Here is a 22232-nt window from a genome sequence, read left to right on the forward strand (position 1 = left end):
ATGATGGCTGTACCTATAATATTTCTTACACTGCATGTGAATCCACAATTACCTCAACATTTTTACTTACAAATGAAAGTTAAAGATGGTGTGCAGGCCCCGTTGCCAGGCCGTGGTTACCATAAGACCACTAAGGGTCACTCAGCCCTGCCCCCCAAGTGAGCAACTGTCATGAGCAACCAGTAGTGGTCCTGCTCAGCCATTGGTCAGCACTGCACTGGGCCCCTCCGAATGACCATTGGTGGGCCAACGGTCGAGGAGTGGCGTTCTGCAGGTGGAGACTGAGGCAAGAGGCGGATCCCGGCCCTCTGAGGGGGCAGTTAGCTCACCTGTCCACCAGCCGGTGGGTGAGCTGGGGGTACCGGCAGCCCAGGGGACAGGCTGGGGGCTGTGCCCTGGAGGGCTCCAGAGCCCTGGCCAAGGCCGCCCATTGGCTGGGCCCAGGCCTTGAGGTGGCAGTGACCTTCTCCTGTTTCTGCAACCTAATGGCAGCAGCCATCTGCATGAGTCACAGACTGTGGGTCCTGACTGCCCCCCGATTTCGGCTACCTGAGGAGTCTGAGGGCTGGCTGGGTGTTGGGCGCCTGGCTCCCTCAGCGAGGATGGCTAAGCGAGATCTGGGGACCCAGCCCTGAGGGTGCTGCCAGCTGAGATCTGTCTCCTCAGCCAGGCCTGGCACTGGTTGGAAGGACCCAGCCTGGGTGCTGGGTGAACGCTTTGGGGTAGGGTGACCAGCCGGCGCAGGGACCTGCTCCTCTCAGCCAGGACTTGGAGCACTGAGGGTGAACGTTGAGCCTTGGAACCTTGCCCCTTCTTGTCAGAACAGAGAATAATACTTGTTTGATGGCGGTTTGCAGGAACTTTGTTACCTGACCTCAAGAACAGGTCTTGACACCAAGACGTTTGCCCCTCCCTCCCCTATCCTAGAAAAGGACTCTGCTGAAAGCTTCAGGGGAGTTTTTTGGAATTTATTTATTTATTTATTTTTGGCTGTGCTCGGTGCTCATTGCTGTGCAGACTTTTCTCTAGTTGGCGTGAGCAGCGGCTCCTCTCTAGTGGCGTTTGGGCTTGTCATTGCGGTGCTTCTCTTGTTGTGGCTTGAGGGCTCTCGATGCATGGGCTCAGTAGTTGTGGCGCGTGGGCTTGGTTGCTCCGTGGCATGTGGAATCTTCCCAGACCAAGGATATATCAAACCCGTGTCCCCTGCATTTACAGGTGAATTTTTACCACTGGGCCACGAGGGAAGTCCAAGTTTTGAGGTTTGTAAAGCATGAGCTGCCCATATCCTTGCATGGCTGTGCAATAACTTTTTTCTGTTCTAAACTAAAAAAAAAAAAAAGGCATGCAGAAACAATAAAGAAAACCTTAGGGATACTTTCAGTCTTGTTCACCTTACTAGTTGAAGTAAAGATAATAATTCCTGCCATGTGTGGGGTTTTTCAAATTTTAAGTTACAATTTCAAGCATACACAAAAGAGAATAGTGGAATGAATATCCTGTAGACACCACCTACCTTCAATAATGATCAGCTCATGGTCAAATGTGTTTCATCCCCACCCAGTCCTGACATCCCTCATTTATTTTGATGCACGTATCACATCTCATATGATTTCACCTATAAATATTTCTATATGCATCTCTAAAATACAGTGGCTCCTTACTATTTTTTCACATTGAGGTTAACATTGGTTTAGAATGTATGTTTCAGGTGTAGAGCATTATATTTTCACTTCTCTACACCCTACAGTGTGCTCACCACCGAAAATTTAGTTTCTATCGATCACCATACAGTTGACCCCCTTTACTCATTTTGCCCTTCCTCCCTTCCCCTCTGGTAACCACTACACTGTTCTTTGTGTGTTTGTTTTGGTTTGGTTTGTCCATTTATTTGTGTGTGTGTGTGTGTGTTTTCTTCCACATATGTGTGAAATCATGTGGTATTTTTCTTTCTCAGTCTTACTAATTTCACTCAGCATTATACCTTCAAGGTCCATCCATGTTGTTGCAGATGGCAAGATTTCATCTTTTTGTGACTCATTAGTATTCCTGTGTGTGTGTATGTGTATGGGTCATATCTTCTTTATCCATTCATCCACTGATGGGCACTTAACTATTGTAAATAATACTGAGATAAACATAGGGGTGCATGTATCTTTTTGAATTAGTGTTTTTATATTATTTGCATAAATAGTCAGAAGTGGAATAGCCGGGGGAGTTCCCTAATGGCCTAGTGGCCAGGATTCCAGGATTTCACTGCTAGACCCTGGTTCAATCCCTGGTTGGGAAACTGAGATCCTACAAGCCGAGTGGTGTGGCAAAAAAAAAACAAAAAAAAAAAACACTGGAATATCTGGATCATACTGTAGTTCTATTCTTAATATTGGGAGTAATCACACTGTTTTCCATAGTGGCGGCACCAATTTACATTCTCATCAGCAGTGTATGAAGATTCTAAGGGCTTCTTTTTCAAAAAATTCAAAATAACTGCATTGCATTCTTACATGCAAAAAAACTTGTAAAATTATTTGATATCAGTGTCCAGATAGCATTTACATTTCCTGACTTGTCTCATAATGAGTTATGTGCTTCAGCTTTATTAAGATACAGTGTATGTACCATAAACTGCACCCACTTAAAGTATATAATTCATCGTTTTGACAGATGTAAACACCCATGAAAGCACTGCCACAATAAAAAACCAGAACATTTTAATTGTCCCCAAAAGTTTCCCTGTGTTCCTTCCTCTATCTCTGGCCAGAGAAAAAGCACTGATCTGCTTTCTGTCACTGTAGATGAGTTGACAGAGAATGTGGTTTTGAAAAAAGAACCAACAAACCTAAATGGTACATGATTTTATAAAAATTAGAAAAAAATCTAGAGAATGAAGAAAAATATGTGTATTTTCTTGTCTGATGTATTTTGATGGTGAGTCCCTGAGACAGGAAGCAGGTTAAATTTAGAATACTGTAATAATAATAGCCCCTGTAATAATAACATTTATTGAGCAGTTAGTATGTGCCAGTTATTTTACATTTATTATCTAATTTGTCTCATGATAACCCTATGATTATTATCAATCTAATATTATCAAACCCATTCGGAGAAGGCAATGGCACCCCACTCCAGTACTCTTGCCTGGAGAATCCCAGGGACGGGGGAGCCTGGTGGGCTTTAGTCTATGGGGTCACACAGAGTTGGACACAACTGAAGCGACTTAGCAGCAGCAGCAGATTATATTAATAAACACTAGATCCTTAACTCCATTGCTGTTCCGTTAAATGCAGATGTAGTTGGCTTATAGCAGAAAAAACTGACACAAAAAGACAACCTGGGTGTGTTATTGAAAATGTCTTACCTTTTCTTTGACAGAGAAGCAAGGGCAATTCAATGGACAAAGGATAGTCTGTTCAACAAATGCTGTGAGAAGAACAGGGTAGTCACGTGTAAAAGATCAAATTGAGATGCAGATCATACATCTTTTGCGAATATTAACTCAAAGTAGATAATAGACCTAAATGCGAAATTAAAATCCCTAGAAGATTTTTAAAACAGGCAAAGGACCGGAATAGACATTTTCCCAGAAAACAAATGGCCAACAGATAGATGAAAAGGAGCTCAACATCTGTAATCATTGGGGAAATGCAAATCCAAGCTGTTCTGAGATATCACTTCACACCTGTCAGAATGTTTATCATCAAAAAGATGAGATAACAAATGCTGGTGAGGATGTGGAGAAAGGGAATCCTTGTCTGCTGGTGGTGGGAATGTAAACTGGTACAGCCACTATGGAAAACAGTATGGAGATACCTAAAAAAGTAAAAAGAGAACTTCCATATGATTCAGTAATCCCACTTCTAGGTTTATATTCCAAAAGAAACCAAATCGTTTTTTGTTTTTTTTTTTTTTGGCTGCACTCCACAGCTTGTGGGATCCTAGTTCCCTGACCAGGGATTGAACTCTGGCCCTCAGCAGTGAAAGCACATAGTGCCTACCACTGGACCACTAGAGAAGTCCCTAGATCATGAAGTTGAAGAGATATTTGCACCCCCATGTTCACTGCAGCACTATTCACAGTAACCAACGTATAGAAACAACCTAAGAGTTAGTCAATGACTGAAGGGTTAAAGAAGATGTGGTATGTATGTACAATGGAATATTATTCAGCCTTTAAAAAAGAAGGAAATCCTGGGAATTCTGTAGTGGTCCAGAGGTTAGGGCTCCATACTTCCACTTCAGGGGCCACGGGAACTAAGTTCTCTGATCGGATCATCCGAGCAATGGCACCCCACTCCAGTGCTCTTGCCTGGAAAATCCCATGGACGGAGGAGCCTGGTGGGCTGCAGTCCACGGGGTCGCTAAGAGTCAGAAACGACTGAGCGACTTCACTTTTACTTTTCACTTTCATGCATTGGAGAAGGAAATGGCAACCCACTCCAGTGTTCTTGCCTGGAGAATCCCAGGGACAGCGGAGCCTGGTGCGCTGCCGTCTATGGGGTCGCACAGAGTCGGACACGACTGAAGCAACTTAGCAGCAGCAGCAGCAGCAGGGTGGCCAGAAAGAGAGAAGTAAATCCTGTCATTTATAACATCATGAATGAATGTGGAGGGCATCATTCTAAGTGGAATAAGCCAGAGAAAGAAAGACAAATGCTACACGGTATCGTTTATATGGGTAATCAAAAAGAAAAAAAAAAAAGTCACGCTCATAGAAACAGAGAAGAAAAGTAATTGCCGGTGGATGGATGGTGGGAGAGAGAGGGAGAACCTGGTAAATGGGTGCAAATTTTCAGTTGTAGGGTGAATAAGGTCTGACTGAGGATCTAATGTATAGTGTGGTAACTATATAGTCGATATTACTGTATTATATAATTTAAATTGCTAAGAGAGTAGAACTTAAATGTTCTCACACATGCAAAAATGTAAATAAATAAATGTAGATGATGGATGTGTTAACTCGATGGGGAAAATCCTTTTACAATATATACATGTATCAAGTCATCACATTTTACACTTTATCTTACAATTTTATTTGGCAATTATACCTGTTAAACGGGCTTCCCTGGTGGCTCAGACAGTTAAGAATCTGCCTGCAATGTGGGAAACCTGGGTTCAGTCCCTGGGTTGGGAACATCCCCTGGAGGAGGGCATGACAGCCCGCTTCAGTATTCTTGCCTGGAGAATCCCTATGGACAAGAGGAGCCTGGCAGGCTACAGTCTATGGGGTCGCAAAGAGTTGTACACGACTGAATGACTAAACACAGCATACCTGTTAAACAGTAAAAAATAACCCCCTAGAAGATAACATAGGTTATCTAGGTGACTTTGGATTTGGTGATGACTTCTGGGGCTTCCCTCATAGCTCAGTTGGTAAAGAATCCACCTGCAGTGCAAGAGACCCCAGTTCAATTCCTGGGTCAGAAAGATTCCCTGGAGAAGGGGTAGGCTACCCACTCCAGTATTCTTGGGCTTGCCTTATGGCTCAGCTGGTAAAGAATCTGCTTGCAATGTGGGAGACCTGGGTTCGATCCCTGGGTTGGGAAGATCCCCTGGAGAAGGGAAAGGCTACCCTCTCCAGTATTCTGGCCTGGAGTAGTCCATGGGGTTGCAAAGATTTGGACACAACTGAGCAACTTTCACTTTCTTAGATATAGCACCAAAAGCAGGATAAGTTGGACTTCATTAAAATTTAAAACTTCTGGATTCTCTGACAGTGGTTAAGAATCCGAGCTTCCAGTGCAGGTTTGATCCCTGGTTGGTTAATTAGTATGCCACATGCCTCAAGGCACAGCCAAAAAAAAAATAATAATAATAATAAATAATTTTTTTTAAATTAAAAACTTCTGCTTTGAGTTAGGATTCCTACCATGTCCTTCCTGCTGTCTGCCATACACTGTGGGGTGTCACTCCAGGACCTTATACTGAGATGTTCAACACCCTCAGAGGCACAATCATGTACAGAACGATCTCAGGGCAAAAAGGGACACATCCCAAGACTACTCACATCCTTGTGCTCTGCAAAAACAAGCAAGCAAAAAAAAAAACTTCTGTTAAGGAAATTAAAAGACAAGCCACAGACTAGAAGAAAATATCTTCAAAAGGTATATTTAATAGAAGACTGATATCCAAAATATATAAAGAACTCTTAAAATGCAACAGTAAGAAAATGACCCAATTTAAAAGTGGGCAAATGTTCTGAATAGACATCTCACCAAAAAGATATACCAATGAGAAATAAGCACATGAAAACATGCTCAATATCATATATCATTACAGAATTGCAAGTTAAAACAACGAGATACTACTACACACTTATTAGAATGGCTAAAATCTATGGAGACAGTAAAAAGTGTCCCAAGGGTTCAAGAGGAAGGAGAAAGGGATGAATAGATTTTTAGGGCAGTGAAACTATTTTGTATGATTCCATAATGATGGATACTTGTTATTATGTGTTTGTCAAAGCCATAAAATATACAACCCAAAGAGTGAACCCTGATGTAAACTATGAGCTTTAATGACAGTAATATACCTATATTGGCTCATAAATTATAATGAATGTACCACATGATGTACAATTAACATGTGTAAAATTAATAAAGATTAACATGTCTGAATGAACATGGGAAATGGGATTGGTGGGATGAGGAACTATATGGGAACTCTCTGTACTTTCCAGTCAATTGTTCTCTCAACCTAAAGCTGCTCAAGAAAAGTCTATTAATTAAAGAAAATCTTATCTTTTTCAAGCCTCTGTTTCCTCATCTTGGAAATGAGGAGGTGGACTAGATGTCAGAATGAAATTCTGTACTTAGAGATGAATGTTTACCCCTTTCATTTCACCAGATGTTTACTTTGTGATTTGTATCTACCCCTGCCACATGGCTTTCAATGATTGCACTGATAGATCAGCTGAGCTGACTTCACTTGGCTGTGGGTGTTGTGGCAAAGAACAGACTCACACAGAAGATTGAGAAGTTTTTTTCATCAAGTCTTCTTGGTGATCTTTTAAAGAAAACTTTCCATGTTTCTGAAATGTTTCCTGTCCCTGTTATTTTGAAAGCCGTTTTGTGCATTCACCTACAGTTTTGACTTCAGTTCAGTCGCTCAGTCGTGTCCGACTCTTTGCAACCCCATGTACTGCAGCATGCCAGGCCTCCCTGTCCATCACCAACTCCCAGAGTCTACCCAAACCCATGTCCATTGAGTCGGTGATGCCATCCAACCATCTCATCCTCTGTCGTCCCCTTCTCCTCCTGCCTTCAATCTTTCCCAACATCAGGGAAATGAGTCAGCTCTTTGCATCAGGTGGCCAAAATATTGGAGTTTCAGCTTCAACATCAGTCCTTCCAATGAACACCCAGGACTGATCTCCTTTAGGATGGACTAGTTGGATCTCCTTGCAGTCCACGGGACTCTCAAGAGTCTTCTCCAACACCACAGTTCAAAAGCATCAATTCTTCAGTGCTCAGCTTTCTTTATAGTCCAACTCTCACATCCATACATGACCATTGGAAAAACCATAGCCTTGACTAGATGAACCTTTGTTGACAAAGTAATGTCTCTGCTTTTGAATATGCTGTCTAGGTTGGTCATAACTTTCCTTCCAAGGAGTAAGTGTCTTTTGATTTCATGGCTGCACTCACCATCTGCAGTGATTTTGGAGCCCCCCAAAATAAAGTCTGACACTGTTTCCACTGTTTCCCCATCTATCTGCCATGGTTTGGCTTCAGTTCAATTCAGTTCAGTTCAGTCGCTCAGTTGTGTCCGACTCTTTGCGACTCCATGAATCGCAGCATGCCAGGCCTCCCTGTCCATTACCAACTCCTGGAGTTCACTCAGACTCACGTCCATCGAGTCAGTGATGCCATCCAGCCATCTCATCCTCTGTCGTCCCCTTCTCTTCCTGCCCCCAATCCCTCCCAGCATCAGAGTCTTTTCCAATGAGTCAACTCTTCGCATGAGGTGGCCAAAGTACTGGAGTTTCAGCTTTAGCATCATTCCTTCCAAAGAAATCCCAGGGCTGATCTCCTTCAGAATGGACTGGTTGGATCTCCTTGCAGTCCAAGGGACTCTCAAAAGTCTTCTCCAACACCACAGTTCAAAGCATCAATTCTTCAGCGCTCAGCCTTCTTCACAGTCCAACTCTCACATCCATACATGACCACAGGAAAAACCATAGCCTTGACTAGATGGACCTTAGTTGGCAAAGTAATGTCTCTGCTTTTGAATATGCTATCTAGGTTGGTCATAACTTTTCTTCCAAGGAGTAAGCGTCTTTTAATTTCATGGCTGCACTCACCATCTGCAGTGATTTTGGAGCCCCCCAAAATAAAGTCTGACACTGTTTCCATTGTTTCCCCATCTATTTCCCATGAAGTGATGGGACCGGATGCCATGATCTTAGTTTTCTGAATGTTGAGCTTTAAGCCACCTTTTTCACTCTCCACTTTCACTTTCATCAAGAGGCTCTTTAGTTCCTCTTCACTTTCTGCCATAAGGGTGGTGTCATCTGCATGTCTGAGGTTATTGATATTTCTCCCAGCAATCTTGACTTCAGTGACCTTGAAAATATGATAGATCATTGCAAGTTGCAGTAAATGTTCTAACTTTTGGGAGAAACTTAGTTGTGTTGTATTGATAATTTCAGTGCAATCCTTCATTAACCAGGTGTTGTAGCTAGATATTACAATGTTATTGTTTAGTTGCTAAGTCATGCCCAGCTCTGTGTGAACTCACGGACTGTAGTCCACCAGGCTCCTCTGTCCTTGGAATTTCCAACAAAAGAATACTGGATGGGTTGCCATTTCCTTCTCTAGGGGTTCTTCCCTACCCAGGGATAGAACCCACGTCTCCTGAGTTGCAGGCAGATTCTTTTGCACTGAGCCCCTAGGGATGCCCAACCATCACAATGTGTGTGTGTGTGTGTGTGTGTGTGTGTGTGTGTGTGCTGTGTTCAGTCGTGTCTGACTCTGCGACCACAATAGTTTAGTCTTAAATGAACATGAAGATTTATGTAATAATGTAAAGTCAGTTGACCATATGAACCTCATTGTGTTTTCCTGGTATGAAATAAAGACATTCATGAGCACCAGGGCCATATAAATGACCCCTCTAACTCCTTCTTGCTCAAGAGAGGTATGACATTTATATGAGCCACCATGTCCCCTGTTCCCTGCAGGTAGTCATAAATGTTTGATAATGTTGTTAAATGAATCAAATGAGTGAATAAAGTTACAAAAAAAACTAAATGGAAAAACTAGCAACCATCTTAAAAATTTTTTATTATATATTTTTAAATTTTTTATTGAAATATAGTTGATTTACAATGTGTTAGTTTCAAATGTACAGCAGAGTGATTCAGGTATACATATATATTCTTTTTCAGATTCTTTTCCATTATGTTATTACAAGATACTGAGTATAATTCCATGTGCTATACATTAGATCCTTCTTGGTTATCTATTATCAGCAACCATCTTAATGTATACCACAGTACTGTTTGAACTGTAAACATATAGAAGCATTGTGGATGATTCTTACTGAATCATTTAATTCCTAAGAAGTCAGAGGAATTTGAATTGATGGAGCTCTGACTTTAAATTTACATGAATCATTATCCAGTATGGAATTCAGTGTTCTTTTTCTGGGAAGTAATTGTTAACATTAAGTATTCTTGCTTACATTATATTTGTTGTTATTTTTTGTCAAGAAAAAATAGGCTTGCATCACCTACCACTTCATTCCCATTATAAAAAGGAATGTTTTATATATATTTATATAATATATAAAGGGATGATATATAAAAGAATGTTTTATATGTATGTATGTGTGTGTATCTATATATCTTGCTTAAAGCAATGGCTTTAAATTTTTTATTGGCTGCAATCCACAGCAACATCTGCATTTTACATTATCTGTCATCTTTCAATCTATCATCTATCTTTCTATGATACTGAAACAAAATTCTTACAAAGTAGTACCTCTCCTCACTGTGTGTAATATACTCTGATCTGATCTGATCTATTTTGTTCTCTTTCATTTTTTAAAAATGTTAATCATGATCCTTTATGTTGGTTTCATGTATGGGCCAAGACCTGTATTTTAAAAACTGTGGCTTGGAGAACTCCAGATGAAATTTGTAGTGAATAGACCAGAGTATCTCATGTGATGATAAAAATGCCTTAAAAGAAGGCTTTTGTCACTTCACTTCTGAATACATATAACGATTTTAAATTGACATACCACAGACTATTTCTGGAGAGTGAGATTGAGCAAGACTTCTAATTTTACTTTTTCAAATTGTTTGAAAGACTAATTTTTAAAATTTGTTTTTTAATTGAAGGATAATTGATTTACAGAATTTTGTTCTGTTAAACCTCAACATGAATCAGACATAGGTATACATATATCCCCTCCCTCTTGAACCTCGCTCCCATCTCCCTTTCCATCCTACCCTTCTAGGTTGATATAGAGCCCCTGTTTGAGTTCCCTGAGTCATACAGCAAATTCCCATTGGCTATCTATTTTACATATGGTAATGTATGTTTCCATGTTACTCTCTCCATACATCTCACCCTCTCCTCCCCCCACACCATGTCCATAACTCTGTTCTCTATGTCTGTTTCTCCTTTGCTGCCCTGCAAATAAATTCATTGGTACCATCTTTCTAGATTCTATATATATGCATCAGTATACACTGTTTATCTTTCTCTTTCTGATTTACTTCACTCTGTATAATAGGTTCTATGTTCATCCACCTCATTAGCACTGACACAAATGTGTTCCTTTTTATGGCTGAGTATCAGCCCTGGGATTTCTTTGGAAGGACTGATGCTAAAGCTGAAACTCCAGTACTTTGGCCACCTCATGCGAAGAGTTGACTCATTGGAAAAGACTCTGATGCTGGGAGAGATTGGGGGCAGGAGGAGAAAGGGATGACCCAGGATGAGATGGCTGGATGGCATCACGGACTTGATGGACATGAGTCTGAGTGAACTCAGGGAGTTGGTGATGGACAGGGAGGCCTGGCGTGCTGCGATCCATGGGGTTGCAAAGAGTCGGACACGACTGAGCGACTGAACTGAACTGAACTGAATATTCCATTGTATGTATGCACCACAGCTTCTTTATCCATTCATCTGTCAGTGGGCATCTAGGTTGCTTCCATGTTCTAGCTACTGTAAGTAGTGCTGCAGTGAACATTAGGGTACATGTGTCTTTTTCAATTTTGGTTTCCTCAGGGTATACGCCTAGGAGTGGGATTGCTGGGTCATATGGTGGTTTTATTCCTAGTTTTTTTTTTTTTTTAAGAAATCTCCGTACCATCTTCCATAGTGGCTGTATCAATTTACATTCCCACCAACAGTGCAAGGACATTCCCTTTTCTTCACACCCTGTCCAGCATTTATTGTTTGTAGACTTTTTGATGATGGCCATTCTGACCGGTGTGAGGTGATATTTCATTGTAGTTTTGATTTGCATTTCTCTAATAATGAGTGATGTTGAGCATCTTTTCATGTTTTTGTTAGCCATCTGTATGTCTTCTTTGGAAAAATGTCTGTTTAGGTCTTTTCCCCACTTTTTGATTGGGATGTTTGTTTTTCTTGTATTGACTTGTATGAGCTGCTTGTATATTTTGAAAATTAATCCTTTGTCAGTTGTTTCATTTGCTATTATTTTTTCCCATTCTGAGGGTTGCCTTTGAAAGACTAATTTTAACATGTATAACTTTTATAGTAAAAAAGAAATCTAGCGTGATGTTAGCTACTTATCCTAAGGAGCCAATGTCAGGTCATACTTCTAAAAGTTATGTTTTATAAAACCTAGTGGAGGGACTTCTCTGGTGGTCCAGTGGCTTAGACTCCACACTCCCAGTGCAGGGGGCATGGGTTCAATCCCTGGTCAAGGAACTGAGATCTCCCATGCAGCATGTGTGTGCGTCCTGAGTTGCTTTGTTGTGTCCGCCTCTTTGCAGCCCCATGGACTGTAGCCCCCCAGGCTTCAATCAAGAATACTGGAGTGGGTTGCCATGCCCTCCATCAGGGGATTTTCCGCAACCAGGGAGCGAGGCCATGTCTCTTACCTCTCCTGCATTGGCAGGTGGGTTCTTTACACATGCAGCATGGCATAGCAATAAATAAATAAATAACATAACATGTATGTGTATGCTCAGTCATGGCTGGCTCTTTACACCCCCATGGACTGTAGCCCGCCATACTCCTCTGTCCATGGAATTCTCCAGGCAAGAATGCTGGAGTGGATTGCCATCTCCTACGCCAAGGAATCTTCCCGACTCAGGGATCGAACCCAAGTCTCTTGTGTCTCCTGCATTGGCAGGTAGATTCTTTACCACTAGCACCACCTGGGAAGCCCAAAGTAACATTAAATAAAAGTACTACTTAAAAGGAAAAAATAGTGGAAAATTAGGCACAACAGGAATGTGCAGTTACAGCGTCTTGGCTACATAACTTCTGGATGATCTATGCAGTGTACTACACAGCCATTAACAATGATGATTTAAGTTCTAGCTCAGTGGCTCTCAATCAGGGGTGATTTTGCCTCTCAGGGGACATTTGGCAATGCCAGAGACATTTTAGGTTGTCACGCTGGGGGAAGGGAGTGCTCTTTGTGTCTAGTGGGTAGAGGCCAGGGATGCTGTTAAACATCCCATCGTGCACAGTACAGCCTCCACAGCAAAGAATGATCCCCAACCAGCAATAGTGCTAAAGGGTAAGAAACCCTAGTTTTAGCTAAATGTCTATATATTCATGGAAGCTTTACCTCCTTCCTCATATCTGTAAAAAATCTTTTTTCTTTTTGGTAGCATTTAATCTAGCTCTTTCTCATACTTGGAATACAGTTATTTATTATTGTTGTTATTTAGTCACTAAGTCGTGTCCAACTCTTTTGCGACCGCATGAACTGTAGCCCGCCAGGCTCCCCTGTCCATGGGATTGCCCAGGCAAGAATACTGGAGTGGGTTGCCATTTCCTTCTCCAGGGGATCTTCCCGACCCAGGATCGAACCCACGTCTCCTACATTGGCAGGTGGATTCTTTACCACTGAGCTACCAGGGAAGCCCAGTTATTTTTGTTCATGTCTTATTTCCCTTCCTAGGTAGAAAGCTCCTTTTTCAGATATGATATGTGCCTGATTCATCTTGGTAACCAGACCACCTTGTGTCTTGTATTTGTTTAATAAGTGTTTATTGAGTTATTACATAAGAATAAAAAATCATGGCACTGGAAGTATTGAAATGGAAAGATGTCCACAGTATACTTAATTGGGATAAAAAAAAAAGCAGGTTACAAAACAGTGTGAGTGATCTATAGATTCAGTGCAATCCTTATCACAATCCTAGCTAACTTTTCAGAAATTGATAAGCTGGCCCTCAAGTGCATATGGAAGATCAGGGGGCCTAGAAAAGCCAAAATAGTTTTGAACAAACTTGAAGGACTCATACTGTAGAACTCTCAGAAGAAAAGATAAGAGTTAATCTTTGAGAGGGCTTTCCTGGTGGCTCAGTGGTAAAGAATCCATCTGCAAATGCAGGAGACATGGGTTTGATCTCTGAATTGGGAAGATCCCCTAGAGAAGGGCATGGCGACCCACTCCAATATTCTTGCCTTGGAAATCCCATGAGCAGGGGAGCCTGGTGGGCTACAGTCCATGAGGTTGCAAAAGATTCAGACAGGACTTAGTGACTAAACAACAACAATCTTGAGACCATGAGTTAGGCAATGATTTCTAGAACAAATGACTCCTCCCCAAAAAAAGATAAACTGGATTTCATAAAAATTTAAAACTTCTATGCTGTGAATCAAATTGCCAACATCCGCTGGATCGTGAAAAAGCAAGAGAGTTTCAGAAAAACATCTATTTCTGCTTTATTGATTATGCCAAAGCCTTTGACTGTGTGGATCACAATAAACTGTGGAAAATTCCGAAGGAGATGGGAATACCAGACCATCTGACATGTCTCTTGAGAAACCTGTATGCAGATCAGGAAGCAACAGTTAGAACGGAACATGGAACAACAGACTGGTTCCAAATAGGAAAAAGAGTACCTCAAGGCTGTATATTGTCACCCTGCTTATTTAACTTATATGCAGTGTACATCAAGAGACATGCTGGGCTGGAGGAAGCACAAGCTGGAATCAAGATCGCTGGGAGAAATATCGATAACCTCAGATATGCAGATGACACCACCCTTATGGCAGAAAGTGAAGAGGAACTAAAGAGCCTCTTGATGAAAGTGAAAGAGGAGAATGAAAAAGTTGGCTTAAAGCTCAACATTCAGAAAATGAAGATCATGGCATCTGGTCCCATCACTTCATGGCAAATAGTTGGGGAAACAGTGGATACAGTGTCAGACTTTATTTTTGGGGGCTCCAAAATCACTGCAGATGGTGAGTGCAGCCATGAAATTAAAAGACGCTTACTCCTTGGAAGGAAATTTATGACCAACCTAGATAGCATATTCAAAAGCATACATGACATTACTTTGTCAACAAAGGTTCATCTAGTCAAGCCTATGGTTTTTCCAGTAGTCATGTATGGATGTGAGAGTTGGATTACAAAGAAAGCTGAGTGCTGAAGAATTGATGCTTTTGAACTGTGTTGCTGGAGAAGACTCTTGAGAGTCCCTTGGACTGCAAGGAGATCCAACTAGTCCATCCTAAAGGAGATCAGTCCTGGGTGTTCATTGGAAGGACTGATGTTGAAGCTCAAACTCCAGTACTTTGGCCACCTGACACGAAGAGCTAACTCATTTGAAAAGACCCTGATGCTGGGAAAGATTGAAGGCAGGAGGAAAAGGGGACGGCAGAGGATGAGATGGTATTGGATGGCATCACCGACTCAACGGACATGGGTTTGGGTAGACTCCAGGAGTTGGTGATGGACAGGGAGTCCTGGCATGCTGCAGTTCATGGGATCGCAAAGAGTCAGACACGACTGAGCAACTGAACCAAACTGAACTGATGGTGCTAATGATACATCAAGAAAGTAAAAAGACAACCCACAGAATGGGAGAAAATTTTTGGAAACCACGTGTCTGGTAAGAGAATGTATCCAAAATGCATAAAGAACTCTTACAACTCAATAATAAAAGATAGCCCAATTTTAAAATGGGCAAAGAATCCGAATAGATATTTTTTCCAATGAAGATATACAAATAGCCAAGATAGGGGAGGGGAGAGAAAGATAATTTTTCTTCTACCATTCTAAGTTCTCAGCTGGGGCCCCTGTAACAAAAGATTGATTAACAAGAAAAAAGCTTACAGATTTATTTAATACAAGTTTTATGTGACACAGGAGCTTTGATAGGGAAATGAAGACCTGAAGAAGTGGTTAAACATGAATGTGTTTATGCTAAGTTTTATGAAGAGCAGAGAGTTGTGGGAAAATGTAATAAGATAAAAAGGATATGAGCTAAGAATAATAAACTGGGGTAGCGCATGTCCTAAACTCTGTCACCAATAAGCACTCATAGACATGTACCCAAGAGAAATGTAAACACAGATGTACACAAAGTTGTACATGAATGTTCATTGCAGCATTATTCATAGTAGTCAAAAAGTAGAAACAACCCAAATGTCCATCAACTGATGAATGGCTATGTAAAATGTAATATATCTATTAAAATGGAATATTATTTGGCAGTAAAAAGAAATGAAGTACAGATATATCCTACACCATGGATAGACATTGAAAATATATAAGTGAAAGAAACCAGGCATAAAATGCCATATGTTGTAGGAGTCCATTTAAATGAAACGTACGAATAGTGACACAAGGTAGATTAGTGATTGCCTAGGGCTGGGAGGTTTGGGGGGAAATGGGGAGTGACTGCTAATGAATTCAGGTTTCTTTTAGGGAGAATGAAAATGTTTTAAAATTAGATTGTGGCAATAGTTGCACAAACATAAATACACGAAAACCTAGTCATTTGTATGCTTCAAATGGGCGAATTGTACAGTGTGTGAATTCTATCTTAATGAAGATATATATATTTAAAATAAAAGCAACACTATATGTATTTGCTCCCTTGAAAGTAGTTTACTAAGATAAATGTGGAATGTTAGTGGGTCAGCTTGTACCTGCTTTTCAAAAGTATTCATTGTGAAACCCTTGATTGATGAGTTGCAGCTGCACTAGGAGGGATGTGATTTGGCACTTAATCTCAGAGACAAAGCACCCAGCATACTGTACACATAGGTGTTAAACTGAAAGGGTGGCTGCCCAGCGTTGTACTCAGCACTGGGTTCAATCCAGTGGTTGCAACTGAGCCTGCTCCATGTGGTGTAGGGACCCAGAAACTCTGCCTGATCCCCTGGAGGCAGCTGCTTTTTGGCCATGTACGTTGCTTATTTCATGTCATTTAAAGCTGTGTAAATGAGTGTGGGAAGGAGCATTACCACAATGTGTAGCGTATGCAATCTTCTAGTTAGCTGTATGTGCTAGTGATTCTCTTTGGGTGACAAAATTCTGGGTAATCTTTATTTTCTTTATACTTATCTATATTTTCTGATTTTTTAACCTGCAAGATTTTATTTATTTTTTAATAAAATAATCTGAAAAACAGAAGTCTTTACATTCGTGCACTAAATCCTATTTGGTCATGGTGAATGATTCTGTTAATGTACTATTGAATTGTTTGCTATTATTCTATTTATAGTTTTTCAGCTAGTGCTTTGGTCTTCTGTTTGGGTTTTTCTTCCCCCAAACTATAAACATACCTCATTTTTATTGACGGAGAAGGCAATGGCACCCCACTTCAGTGGAAAATCCCATGGATGGAGGAGCCTGGTGGGCTGCAGTCCATGGGGTCGCTAAGAGTCAGACACGACCGAGCGACTTCACTTTCACTTTTCACTTTCATGAATTGGAGAAGAAAATGGCAACCCACTCCAGTGTTCTTGCCTGGAGAATCCCAGGGACGAGGAAGCCTGGTGGGCTGCCGACTATGGGGTCGCACAGAGTCGGACACGACTGCAGTGACTTAGCAGCAGCAGCAGCAGCATTTTATTGAACTTCACTTTATTGTGCTTCACAGGTGTCCTTTTTTTTTTTTTTTTTTACAAATGAAAGGTTTGGACAACCTTGCCTCGAGTAAATCTATTGACATCATTTTTCCAACCACATTTGCTCACTTTGTGTGTCACATTTTGGTAATTCTGACAATATATTAAGGCTTCTTGTTATTATTATTATATTTGTTATGGTGATCTGTGATTAGTGGTTTTTGATGTTACTATTACAAAAAGTTTATGAGTCAGTGAAGGCTTAAAAGATGGTTAGTATTTTTTATCAATAACTTTTTTTTTATTGCACCATGCAGCTTGGGGGACCTTAATTCCCCATCCAGGGATTGAACCCGACCTCTGGCAATGGAAGCACCGAGTCCTAACCACTGGACTGCCAGTTCAGTTCAGTTCAGTCGCTCAGTTGTGTCCGACTCTTTGCGACCCTATGAATTGCAGCACGCCAGGCCTCCCTGTCCATCACCAACTCCCAGAGTTCACCCAAACTCATGTGCATTGAGTCAGTGATGCCATCCAGCCATCTCATCCTCTGTCGTCCCCTTCTCCTCCTGCCCCCAATCCCTCCCAGCATCAGAGTCTTTTCCAGTGAGTCAACTCTTCGCATGAGGTGGCCAAAGTACTGAGTTTCAGCTTTAGCATCATTCCTTCCAAAGAACACCCAGGAGTGATCTCCTTTAGAATGGACTGGTTGGATCTCCTTGCAGTCCAAGGGACTCTCAAGAGTCTTCTCCAACACCACAGTTCAAAAGCATCAATTCTTCAGCGCTCAGCTTTCTTCACAGTCCAACTCTCACATCCATACATGACCACAGGAAAAACCATAGCCTTGACTAGACAGACCTTAGTTGGCAAAGTAATGTCTCTGCTTTTGAATATGCTGTCTAGGTTGGTCATAAATTTCCTTCCAAGGAGCAAGTATCTTTTAATTTCATGGCTGCAGTCACCATCTGCAGTGATTTTGGAGCCCCCCAAAAGAAATTCTGACACTGTTTCCACTGTTTCCCCATCTATTTCCCATGAAGTGATGGGACCAGATGCCATGATCTTCGTTTTCTGAATGTTGAGCTTTAAGCCAACTTTTTCATTCTCCTCTTTCACTTTCATCAAGAGGCTTTTTAGTTCCTCTTCACTTTCTGCCATAAGGGTGGTGTCATCTGCGTATCTGAGGTTATTGATATTTCTCCTGGCAATCTTGATTCCAGCTTGTGCTTCTTCCAGTCCAGCGTTTCTCATGATGTACACTGCATATAAGTAAACTAAGCAGGGTGACAATATACAGCCTTGACGTACTCCTTTTCCTATTTGGAACCAGTCTGTTGTTCCATGTCCAGTTCTAACTGTTGCTTCCTGACCTGCATATAGGTTTCTCAAGCTGAGGCTCAGACCTTCTCAAATGTAGTAGATTTTCCTTAGTCTCTAGTGAATTCAAAATGTATGTACTGTTTTGTGTAACATTTCTTGCTAGTGCTCAGATTACTAAAGACTTCTTTGAATTTTTTAAAAAATTATAGTTGATTTACAATATTGTATTGTGCTCAGATTGACTCTTTGCGGCCCCATGGACTGTAGTCAGCCAGGCTTCTTTGCCCATGGAATTTTCCAGGCAAGAATGTCAGAATGGGGTGTTATATTCTCCTCCAAAGGATCTTCCTGAGCCAATGATCGAACCCGAGTCTCCTGTGTCTCCTGCATTGGCAAGTGCATTCTTTATCACTGGCACTATCTGGGAAGCCCCAGTATTGTGTTAGAGATTACTAAAGATTTCTAAACTATCCCTTTTATAAATATGCAGCTTCACCTCAGTTAAAGCAGACTAGTTTCCATCTCTAGCCACAGGAGGGCGCACAAATACATAAATCAAGTTAAGTTTTTGTAAAACGTTTTGGGAAGAGCCTTACTTGGGTTGAGGAAAAAAAAGCTCTCAAACCAGAAAATCATGAGCAATATAGTACTCTTGTTATGAGTGTAGACCATCACTGTCCCACAGAATTTTCTGCTGTGATGTTAGTGTCCTGTGACTGTGGTGTCCAGTGGATCAGCCACTAGCCACCTGTGGATATTGAACACTTCAAATGTGGCTACTATGACTGAGGAAATGAGTTTTTAATTTTACTTTATTTAGTTTAATTATAAATTTAAATAACCACATGTGACTAGTGGCTGCCATGTTGGACCATGCAAGTCTAGCAGACTAGACTCTATAGGAATATTGGTTTTTCTGAATGGCTTTACTATGTTGGCATTTAAACAACTTTGAATCTAACAATAATAACTTAAGAGGTAAAGGACACTAACAGTGATGTTCCTGCCATTGGCCAGCTACTGTGCCTGGCATTTTCTGATTTATCTGAGGATGATTCATACATTTTTGCACATCATGTTCCTAGAGTTGGAAGACTAACCTTTAGTGTTGTCTCTGATGTATGAAATTATCACTGTGAGCTTTGATCTAGGCAGGAAGTAACTGGATTCCATTTCCACTTTTGTCAGTAACTAAGCCTGGTGGGCTGCTGTCTGTGGGGTTGCACAGAGTTGGACACAACTGAAGCGACTTAGCAGCAGCAGCAGCAAGCCTATGACCTTAAGTAGATAGTTTGCCCTTCCAGAGCTAGAATGTCTTCATTTCTGTTATTATTTGTTTACTGAGTTGAAATATAGTTGATTTACAATATTGTGTTAATTTCTGCTGTACAGCAAAATGACTCATATATGTATATACACATATTCTTTTTATATTCTTTTCCATTATTGGTTTATCTTAGGATATTGAATATAGTTCCCTGTGCTATGCAGTAGGGCCTTATTTAAATTTCCTCATTTCTTAAATAATGCTTTTAGCGTAGGAAATCTCCAATGGCTATTTCATATTTCATGGATTCTGAGACTCACACTTACTCACATTTTAACATAATTGACTGACAGTGGCACTTCACAGTTGGCAGCATTTTTCCTTAGTTATACATATAAAATGTCTTAAATTCATGATACTTTAGATGAAATATAGTCTGTGTAATTTTAGGCTATCAATGAAAATATTTATCTTTATCTTTATATTTATTTAAATATACACTTTGAAATCCCCCCAGAAGCAAAAGCAATGACCTTCTATGTGATTCTAAATCCAATTTAAAATATTAAATAGCATTTGTCATAATCAGTGCTTGGCTGAGGCATAACTGAGGCATGGCATGCAACACACAAACTCAAAAATCTCCACTTTTGTGAACCCCAACCCTTCTCCCATAGAACTGAAGATCAGCAGGGTTTATCTTAAGCAAGGTTGAAGGTGGATGGGTAGGTACAGTTTTGTTTGTCTTGAGAGAGTTTTCCCTCCTTAACCTTTATTACTCTTCATCTAATCTGTATCTCAGCTACACCTGAGAGTAGATTAATTATGGTCATATTTTCTCATGAGGATTTATGACCAAGAAGTCCCTTGATACCAGCAGTATAAGTTTAAAATTGGGTCCCCTGGGGGTGGGGATAGAGGAAGGCCTGTTTTGTAGCATATGCCAATTTATATAGTTGTAAATACTACCACAGTGGATGATTTTAAGCTGCCATTATGATTTCAACCACTTTGTGAAATTTCTGAAAATTTAAGTTAGCTCTCACAAGCCAATGTGACCCTGCTCCAAGTGCACCACCAGTTGGTACATGTCTGATTATTGGTACAGGTCCTCTACCACAATCCTGTGGTGGTTCCTGATTGCTTTCAGGATAAAAGCCAATTTCATCAGCTTCATATTTAGAGGGAGGGGATGGTCCAGGTCTCATGGGTCCTAAGGCCTGTGCAGTTTGGAGTCCCTCTTTAAGAACAACAGAACAAACTTTTCTTTTTACTGAAGTATAGTTGATTTACAATGTCATGTTACTTTCAGGTGTGCAGCAAAGTGACTCAGTTATACACACACACACACACACACATACATTCTTTTTTTTAAATATTCTTTTCCATTATGGTTTATCATAGGATACTGAATATAGTTCTTTGTGCTATAATGTAGGACCTTGTTGTTTATCCATTCCATGTATAATAGCTTACATGTGCTAACCCTAGCCTCTCACTCTATCTATCCCCCAAATGCCTCCCCCTTGGCAACTGCAAGTCTGTTTTCTGTGTCTGTGAGTCTGTTTCTGTTTCATAGGTAAGTTCATTTGTGTCATGTTTTAGATTCCATGTATAAATGATGTCATATGGTATTTGTCTTTGTCTTTCTGACTTAGCATGATACTCTCTAGTTGCATCTGTGTTGCTGCAAATGGCATTATTTCATTCTTTTTGATGGCTGAGTAGTATTCCATTGTATATATGTACCATATCTTTTTTATCTGTTCATCTGCCAATGGATATTTAGGTTGTTTCCATATCTTGGCTACTGTGGATAGTTCTGCTATGAATATAGGTGTGCATATTCATATGGTTGATGAAAAGGTAATTGAGGTTTTGGACCATGAATTTTAAATCATTATAACTAGGCTCAAGCACATCTTTATGAATCAAAATAGAAACCATTGCAATCAACACATTTTTGCAAGTGAGAAATAAGTTTGTTTATTCCTGTAGTGTAAAAATCTGTGCCTTGGGATTCAAGGAACTCTTGAAAAGCCATTTTCTGCTTCCTACTGATTGTGGAAGCACTTTCCCTGCAAAAAAATTGTTGAGATGCTTGAAGAAGTCGTAGTCGTTTGGTGAAAGGTCAGGTGAATATGGTGGATGAGACAAAACTTTGTACCTCAATTTGTTCAATTTTTGAAGTGTTGGTTATGCCATGTGTGGTTAGGTGGTGTTGTGGAGAAGAATTGGACCCATTCTGTTGACCAGTGCTAGCTGCAGGCATTGCAGTTTTCAGTGCATCTCTTTGATTTGCTGAGTATACTTTTCAGATGTAATGGTTTCTCCTGGATTCAGAAGGCTGTAGTTGATCAGATGGGCAGCAGACCACCAAACAGTGACCATGATCTTTTTTGGTGCAAGTTTGGCCTTGGAAAGTGCTTTGGAGCTTCTTCTTGGTCCAACCACTGAGCTGGTCATCGCCAGTTGTTGTATATAGTCCACTCTTCGTCGCACGTCACAATCCAATCGAGAAATGGTTCATTGTTGCAAAGAATAAGAGAAGATGACACTTCAAAACAATGATTTGATGATACTTCAAAACAATGATTTGTGTGTGTGTGTGTGTGTGTGTG

The 22232-nt window shown here is 40.7% G+C and overlaps 1 long non-coding RNA gene across 1 annotated transcript in view; it reads right to left on the bottom strand.

Moving 5' to 3' along the window:
* Positions 1–952: 952 nt before the first annotated feature.
* The window catches only part of LOC132658735 (uncharacterized), a 41996-nt gene continuing 20716 nt past the window's right edge, over positions 953–22232 (bottom strand). Inside the window, exon 3 of the long non-coding RNA XR_009598729.1 lies at positions 953–1323. This is a non-coding gene — a long non-coding RNA (uncharacterized LOC132658735). The remainder of the gene's footprint in view (positions 1324–22232) is intronic.

Source organism: Ovis aries, chromosome X, assembly GCF_016772045.2.
Source record: "Ovis aries strain OAR_USU_Benz2616 breed Rambouillet chromosome X, ARS-UI_Ramb_v3.0, whole genome shotgun sequence".
In the NCBI taxonomy this organism is placed as follows: domain Eukaryota; kingdom Metazoa; phylum Chordata; class Mammalia; order Artiodactyla; family Bovidae; genus Ovis; species Ovis aries.